Genomic DNA, 9,185 nt, shown 5'->3' with positions numbered 1-9,185 from the left:
GAGGTCTGTTATAGACCCCCTAACCAGGATGAAGAGATGGATGAGATGTTCTATGAGCAGCTCCCAGAAGCTGCACGATTGCCAGCCCTTGTCCTCATCGGAGACTTCAATTTCCCTGATATGTAAGGCAAGAACAATACAGTGCAGATGAAGCAGTCTAGGAGGTTTCTAGAGTATGTGGAAAATAACTTCCTGATGAAGCTCATAAAAGAGCCTACCAGGTGAGGTGCGCACTAGACCTCCTGTTCACAAAAAGTGAAGGACTGGTCAGAAATGTGGAGGCTGAGAGCTGTATTGGACAGAGTGACCACTAAATGGTAGAATTCTCTATCTTTGCTGAAGTCAAGAGGGGGGGCAGCAAAACCTTGGACTTCCAGAGGACAGACTTTGAACTACTCAGGACCCTGACAGGGAGGGTCCCTTGGGATTCAGTCCTGAAAGGTAAATGGGTCCAGGAAGGCTGGTCGCTCCTCAAGAAGGAAGACTTAAAGGCACAAGAGCAGGCTGTCTCCCTGTGCCGTAAGATGAGCTGGCGGGGAAGAAGACCAGCGTGGATGAATAGGGAACTACTTCTGAGGCTCCAGGAGAAAAACAGTTTATCTCCTGCGGAAGAAGGGACCGGCAACTCGGAGTACAAAGAAGTTGTATGAATATGCAGGGAGAAAATTAGAAAGGTAAAAGCTCAGCTTGAACACAAGTTGGCCACTGGGGTAAAAGAGAACAAAAAATATTTTTACAAATATATTAACAGTAAGAGTAGATCTAAGGAGAATCTCCATCCTTTACTGGATGAGGCAGGGAATGTGACCACTAAGGATAAGTAAAAGGCTGAGGTTCTCAATGCCTTCTTTATGTCTGTGTTTAAAAGTAAGACCAGTTATCCTCAGAGTACTCTACCCTAGACCAGTTATCCTCAGAGTACTCTACCCTCTGACCTGGAAGTCTTTCATGGGGAGCAGAATAAACCACCCATGATTCAGATGGAAACACTTACAGACCTACTACACTGACCTATGCCTGACAGAGAGGGACCTTGGTGTACTGATGGACAGTCGGCTGAATATGAGCCAGCAGTGTGCCCAGGTGGCCAAGAAGGCCAATGGCATCCTGGCTTGTATCAGGAATGGTGTAGTGAGCAGAACTAGGGAAGTAATCCTGCCCCTGTACTCGGCACTGGTGTGACCCCACCTCGAGTACTGTGTTCAGTTTTGGGCACCACAATACAGAAAGGACATTGAGATGCTGGAACAGGTCCAAAGAAGGGCAGCAAGGCTTGTGAAGGGTTTGGAGAATAGGCCCTACAAGGAGTGACTAAAGGAACTGGGGCTGTTTAGTCTGGGGAAGAGGAGGCTGAGGGCAGACCTTATTGCTTTCTGCAAATACCTGAAAGGTGATTGCAGTGAGAACAGGGTTGGTCTCTTCTTGCTGGTGACAGGTGACAGGACAAGGGGAAATGGCCTCAAGTCACGCCAGAGGAGGTCTAGGTTGGATATCAGGAAAAACTTCTTTACAGAAAGGGTTGTTAAGCACTGAAACAGGCTCCCCAGGGAGGTGGTTGAGTCACCATCCCTGAATGTGTTTGAAAACCATTTGGATGTGGTGCTCAGGGACATGATTTAGTGGTGGGTTGTTAGGGTAGTATGGTTAGGTTGTGGTTGGACTTGATGGTCTTGAAAGTCTTTTCCAACCTGAGCAATTTCTATGATTCTACCCCACCAGGACTGTCATAAGTCCATGGTGCCAGATGGGATCCACCTGAGGCTGCTAAGGGATCTGGTGGAGGTGATAGCCAAGCTGCCTACCATCATCTATCAGTGTTCCTGGTTCAAGGGGAGAGGTCCCAGAGGATTGGAGGCTTGCAAATGTGACTCTCATCTGCCAAAAAGGTCCTAAGGGGGATCTGGGGAATGATAGGCCTGAGGGAAAGGCTGTTGACATAGTCTTCCTTCAGCAAAGCCTTTGACACTGTCTCCCACAGTACTCTTGTGGAGAAGCTGGCAGCCCATGGCCTGGACAGATACACTCTTTGCTGGATAAAGAACTGGGCCCGGAGAGTGATGGTGAATGGAGTTAAATCCAGGTCATGAGTGGTGTTCCCCAGCAGCTGGTACTGGGGCCTGTCCTGTTCAACAACTTTATTGATGACCTGGATGAGGGCATTGAGTGCACCCTCAGTAAGTTTGCAGATGACACCAAGTTGGCAGGAAGTGTTGATCTGCCTGGGGGTAGGAAGGCCCTACAGAGGAATCTGGACAGTCTGTGTAGCTGCTCTGAGACCAGTGGGATGAAGTTCAACAAGGCCAAGTGCTGGGTCCTGCACTTTGGCCACAACAAACCAAGGCAAAGCTACAACCCCTCTGGGGCAGAGGGGCTGGAAGACTATATGGAAGAAGTGGACCTGGAGGTGTTGGTTGACACACAGCTAAACATGAGCCAGCAGTGCGCTCAGGTGGCCAAGAAGGCCAATGACATCCTGGCTTGTATCAGAAATAGTGTTGCCAGAAGGACAGGGAAGTGATCATTCTTCTATATGCAGCTCTGGTGAGGCCGCACCTTGAATACTGTGTTCAGTTTTGGGCCCCTCAGTACAAGAAAGACATCAAGGCCCTGGAATGTGTCTAGAGAAGGGCAACTAAGCTGGTGAGGGGTCTGGAGCACAAGTCTTATGAGGAGTGGCTGAGGGAATTGGGATTGTTTAGTCTGGAGGAGTCTCAGGGTGACCTTTTTGCTCTCTTGAACTACTGCATAAGGAGGTTGTGGTGAGGTGGGCGTTGGCCTCTTCTCCCATATAACTAGCAATAGGACTAGAGGGAACAGCCTCAATTTGCACCAGGGAAGATTCAGATTGGATGTTAGGAAATACTTCTTCATAGAATCATAGAATGGCCAGGGTTGAAAAGGACCTCAAAGATCATCTAGTTTCAACTCTGCTGCTGTGTGCAGGGTCGCCAGCCACTAGACCAGGCTGCCCAGAGCCGCATCCAGCCTGGCCTTGAATGCTTCCAGGGATGGGGCATCCACAACCTCCTTGGGCAACCTGTTCCAGTGTGTCACCACCCTCTGAGTGAAAAACTTCCTCCTAATATCTAACCTAAACCTCCCCTGTCTCAGTTTCCCCGGAGCCTTCTCTTCTCCAAGTTACACAAGCCCAGTTCCCTCAGCCTTTCTTCATAAGAGAGGTGCTTCAGCCCTCTGATCATCTTGGTAGCCCTCCTATTTCCCAGAGCTCTGCGTCTTTCTTGTACTGGGGGCCCCAGGCCTGGATGCAGTGCTCCAGATGGGGCCTTCTTCTCTGACAGAGTCATCATATGCTGGAACGGGCTGCCCAGGGTGGTGGTGGAGTTCTTGTCCCTGGAGGTGTTCAAGAAATGTTAGATGTACTGGGGGACATGATTTAGTGGGAAATATTGATGATATGTGGACAGTTGGAATGAATGATCTTAGAGGTCTTTTCCAACCTTGGTGATTCTATGATTCTAATTTCAGCAAATTCTTGAGTACAATGAAGGGTCGATTCAATCTAATGACTTAGTGTACAACCTGCATTGCTCATTGAGCAGGCTATCCCACAGCTGACTTGCTTGATGTTGGCAGCGTGTCTAAGAGAACCAGAGAAGTTGAAAGAGGAGGAACAAAGACACAATGTTTGTATATGAAAGAAAACACAAGGGAGATAAGATATCATAGTGTCCCTACCATAAAAAAATTAGGTAAAATAGACCTCTTGTCACTTTTTTTCACGTTAGGAATACTTTTTTATTTAAACTCTACTCAAAGTAATTCTACTGGAGAGATCATGTGCTGTTCTAAACCAAAGTTAGCTGAACTTTTTTGGCATTCATTATTTACTCTAATTATTCTCTTTTTAACAAAATAGGTCACTGCCACGCAGATAGATTATCTTTAAGGAGACAGAATCTCAGGATGTCTAATTTAGCTGTCTTCTGGTGATGATTTCACCACTTTCTCTAAGCTAAAAACTGCTGTACTATATAATCTTCCCCAATTCTTAAATTTTTCTTGCCGTTGCTTAAATTCAACATTTTCTATTTTGTCTTGACTAGCAAATGTTCTTACCCTTGTCTACTTAGACCAATTTATGTATTTTGAGAGCATACTGTAATTTTTCTGCTCATTGACTCCTAACATTTCTTCATAATTTTCAATTTGCTTGCTGTTTCTGCTATTTAACTTTGAACTGTCTTCAGACTGAATTGTACCTCCCTTCTGAAAGGTGATGTTCACAAATTATCTAGTTTTTATATAGCCTTAATGTAAACCAGATCCTTTTAAATGTGTCTATCTGAAACACAGTGATGCTGTAAGAATAGGTCTCAGTAGAGATCTAAGTAAAATGTTTCATTCAAATGTTAGACTTGGTTTCTCATATGTAACTCTGGTGTTCAATACCTTTACACAGACTGTAGGATTATGATTTGACCAAAATACTTTCTCCCCTCCATCCCCACAGAATTCTTTCATAGTCCCCAAAAATCTCAGTTGATCTGTTTTAAGTCTTGTGTTTGGTCCTTCAGTTGCTCAGTTCTTTTTCAGATGTATGCTGCTTTGTGATTGCAGACTGATCTGCTAATCTGGAAGGTATTTCAGACACACTGCATTTGGAATATGTTTTCTTCATCAAAATCATCATAATAAAAAACTTTGGCTTTTATTCGTAATTCATTTACTCAGATGCTTTGTTAAACATTTGTAGAGAGTATAAGAAAAATGTTTCCTCATAACTTGTCCTCCGTAAGAATGCTGAAGTGCAGGAAGCAAAGGGCTTGTCTCAGGGCATATCGGAGTCCTTTACCGTTTCTCCTCAGTACTAGTTTAGCTAATATTATTTCCCTAGGACTTTTCTCTTAGGTGTAGCAGTTCACTGTCTTGTCTGTTTATCTTCCTCAGAAATGGTAGCAAAAAGTTGACCATTTAAAACATAGGCATCAACATCTGCCTTTCAGAATGACAGCAACAAGCAGAGGCTTTCCATCATTAAGAGATGGTTATAGATTTCTGAAAAACCATTCATATAGGCACGAGGGTAAGAACAGCGGGAAGAAGTGAGTATTTTCCTACCTGGTGCTATTTACCTTAAGGCTTGGTCAGGCACAACAAAGAAACATTATTTTTAAAAGATGGTCATCTCCTGACTGTTAAAGGCTCTTAATGGAATTTTATACAATTCTTATATACATAACCATTTTGGGCTTCAGTGTTTCTGAAGTTTCATAGAGATTTTAATTTAACCTTTCAAATTATTATCTGCTGATTGTATGCAAGCATCATTTCAGACAGAAGCCTGCTCTTGATGACTTCTTTTACCCTGCATAGTGGTTTTCAGCATGTCATATAAGTGATATTCAGGCTTCTGTATTTCTTTCTAAATCTGGTAATCACAATGTATATATCTTGCTTCTGAAGCCTTATTTGATAATGAGGGAATAATAAAAAAAAGAATTTGCATTTTTCTGAGAAAAATGTAGACTTCTGAGTTACTTCAATGTAGGATTTGGACTTATGTCAGTTAGACCAAACAGTTCAGACTTGTCTCATCATTTTATAGTTGTAGCCAAATGTTTCAGTGAACAAGGGACTATCACACTATTTTAAAGATCAATTCAATTGCTTCTATCCTGTATGATATAGTTTCATGGATGTACACTGTTTACACCGTCTCTACTTGCAGACACAGTAATTTTATTTTGTATGTTTAATTAAATGCTATATCCATTGTAAATTTCTTGCATCTATCAAAAATTCTGTTAGAATCTCTGATGTTCATCTTTAGCCACACAATTTTCAAATTTTTGCATGTTTAACAAGTTCGATACCTTACTCTCATCTGAAGTTCTGAATTTGTAACCTCATAACCTCTCTCAAAACCAGCTAGAGTTAATGCTCCTCGGGTGACCTGTCTGGTAACTGGACCAATTGAGCCACACTTCATTTACAGTCTAGATATGTAAAACACATACACAGTTCCACAGTTTTTGTTTGTTTGGTTCCTCTTTTTTTTTTTTTTTCCCCCCCTCCTCCATTAAAGTGCATGGAAACAAAGAAAGGGAGCTTTTCTTCCAACCAGTTATTACAATTGATCAACCTCACCTAGTCATGTTTTTCCAGTCAAAGAGTATAACTTTGTAGTTTTCTCTGTAAATCAACAATTTTAGACTATTACGTGATAAAAGTGGGAAATAGATCCCTCTACTGAAGCTTCCTTCATGAAGATCTTGCATGAAAAGCTTCTGTTGAAAGATAAACAAGCTGGTAGGAGATCCTTACTCTGATACAATTCAGACTTCTTTTCTTGTTGGTCCACACTGTAGTCTTAATAAAATGCCTTATAGTAATCCAAGTGAAATTCTAATATTATAGTAAGTAGGTCAGCAACTGGAAGAAGCAGTTGCAATCAATAGAGATATAAAGATGGAAGATTCTTAGACAGGATTGCTTTATGATTAATCAGTAATATCTGAAGGTTGAATATTACCAAAATATTGCAATTTTATTTGCTTGTCCTTGACTAAACCGATAGCCAGGAATTATGGTGTAGAGCAGCAGGTATTCCTGGAACTTGTGAAGAGAAGTTGAACAAAAACAGAGAAGATTTGAGAGTATTACTGTGTGTGTACAAGAAATTGAATTATGCTATGCCTGTTCATTCAGTTCTTTAAATAAATGAAACAGGAGAGCCATCATCCTCAGACATGGAGAAAGCTGAGGTACTTAAAAGAGTTCTATGCCTTGGTCTTCATTGGCAGTCAGGCTTCCCACACTTCTCGTGTCCCTGAACTTCTAAGTGGGGGTCAGAGAAGCAAAATCCTTCCCAGTGTAAGAGCAGAGCAAGTCTGAGACCACCTCATGAGGCTGAATGTGTACAAGTCTACGGGGCCAGATGATATCTAGTTCTGAAGGAACTGGCTGATCTCCATCATATTTGAAAAGTTGTGGCTGTCAGGCAAAGTATCTGGTGTCTGGAAGAGGGGAAATATCACTCCCATTTTTAAGAAAGGAAGAAAGGAAGACGTGGGGTGCTACAGGCAGGTGAGCCTCACCTCTGTGCCTGGGAAAATCATGGAGTGGATCCTCTTGGAAGAGATGTAAAGGTACATGGGAGATGAGGAGGTGTCTGACCAATCTGATAGCCTTCTGTGATGGAGTAATGGCACTGGTGGACAAAGGAAGGGCAACTGATGTCATCTCCCTGGACTTGTGCAAGGTCTTTGACATGGTCCCGCACCACATCCATATCTCTAAATTGGAGAGAGAGGGATTTGAAGGCTGAACTAGAGAAGAGAAAAGGCTCCAGGGAGACCTCACTGTGGCCTTCCAGTACTTGAAGGGAGCTTACAAGCACAAGGGGAACTGACTTGTTACAGTTTGATAATGATGGGGCAATGGGGGGTGGCTTTAAACTAAAAGAGGGGAGAATTACATTAGATGTTAGGCAGACATTTTTTTATGTAGAGGATGGTGAGGTTGCCCAGAGGACAGGAAGTGGGCTGCCCAGAGAAGTTGTGGATCCCCCATCCCTGGAGGCATTCAAGGCCACATGGGATGGGATCCTGGGCAGCCTGATCCAGTGGTTGGCAACCCTAGCATTCATATGTAAAACTGCATGTTATTTTATCCAGCTACTTTTTTGTTGTTGTTGTTAATAATTTACCAAATAGTATTTGAGATTAAAGTGAAAAGATTCCCTGAATTAGGTAGGTCTTGAAAATGAACAAATTGAAACAGAAAAAAAAGAAATCCAGAAGAGCTGGAGTGCAACTGATTAGAATGCAATGCAAGGGAAATGTTCTATTTCTTTCACGTCAGACAGCATTTATGACCATAAACATGGATGCTCCCCTACAATATGCATGATGGATAGATATGCATGAATACTGTTTGGTGATCCATACACCAGTCCTCATTTCAGTTATGTGAACATACAGCACTTAAATAATAGCCTATTTCTCTGGAAGCTTTTATGATTCTCATGAATTGGCAATAAATTTGTTTTTTAGAGAAGACTGATGGATTAAAATCAACTCACCAGGGATGACTTTGGTCCACAGAATTAAGAATCATATACAGAATGGATCAAAATGGCTGTGATTTGCTGACCGTATTGGCTGTGAGGCAAGTATAGCCCTACTTTTCCATGGCCATAAACAGAACCTTAGACAACAATTCAGGTGATGGCAGCTGTACTCTAGATATTCAAATTCAGATAGATGAATTCCACGTTATGGGTCTTTACTGAGTTTTCAGCCAGCTCATTTCAGCCAGTGTATTTGTTAGAGGACAACAGCAAAGTCTATGATTCTGATTCAATGATAGTTCAATACTAAAGGTAGTACAGAGATCTATCAGGATTGATTATTGCCTCTTTTAAACATACTGCAGTATTCACTGAGATAGAATCATAGAATCACCAAGGTTGGAAAAGATCTCCAATATCATCCAGTCCAACGATCCACCTACCACCAATATTTCCCCACTAAACCATGTCCCTTAGTACAACATAGAATCATAGAATGGTTTGCGTTGGAAGGGACCTTTAAGATCACCTAGTTCCAACCCCCCTGCTATAGGCAGGGACACCTCCCTCTAGATCAGGTTTTTCACAGTCCCATCCAGCCTGGCCTTGAACACTTCTGGGGAGGGAGCATCCACAACCTCCCTGGGCAACCTGTTCCAGTGTCTCACCACCCTCATAGAAAATAATTTCTTCCTGATACCTAGTATAATCTACCCTCTTCCAGTTTAAAACCATTTCCCCTTGTCCTGGTGCTACATGCCCTTATAAAAAGTCCCTCCCCAGCTTTCCCATAGGCCCCCTTCATGTACTAGAAGGCTCTGTAAGGTCTCCTCGGAACTTTCTCTTCTTGAGGCTGAAGAGCCTCCAGAGTTGGTGACTCAACCACCTCCCTGGGCTGCCCGTTCCAGCATGTGACCACTCTTTCGTAGATATTTTTCCTAAAGTCCAACCTGAATCACCCCTGGCACAACTTGAGGCCATTCCCTCTAGTCCTATCACTAGGTACACGGGAGAAGAGGCCAGCCTCCACCTCACCACAGCCTTCCTTCTGGTAGCTGCACAGAGATATAGGGTCTCCATTGAGCCTCCTCTTCTCCAGACTAAACAATCCCAGTTTCCTCAGCCACTCCTCATAAGACTTGTGCTCCAGACC

Source organism: Numida meleagris, chromosome 8, assembly GCF_002078875.1.
Source record: "Numida meleagris isolate 19003 breed g44 Domestic line chromosome 8, NumMel1.0, whole genome shotgun sequence".
In the NCBI taxonomy this organism is placed as follows: Eukaryota; Metazoa; Chordata; class Aves; order Galliformes; family Numididae; genus Numida; species Numida meleagris.
The sequence above is the reverse complement of the archived record's forward strand: the minus strand, read 5'-3'. Positions refer to the sequence as shown.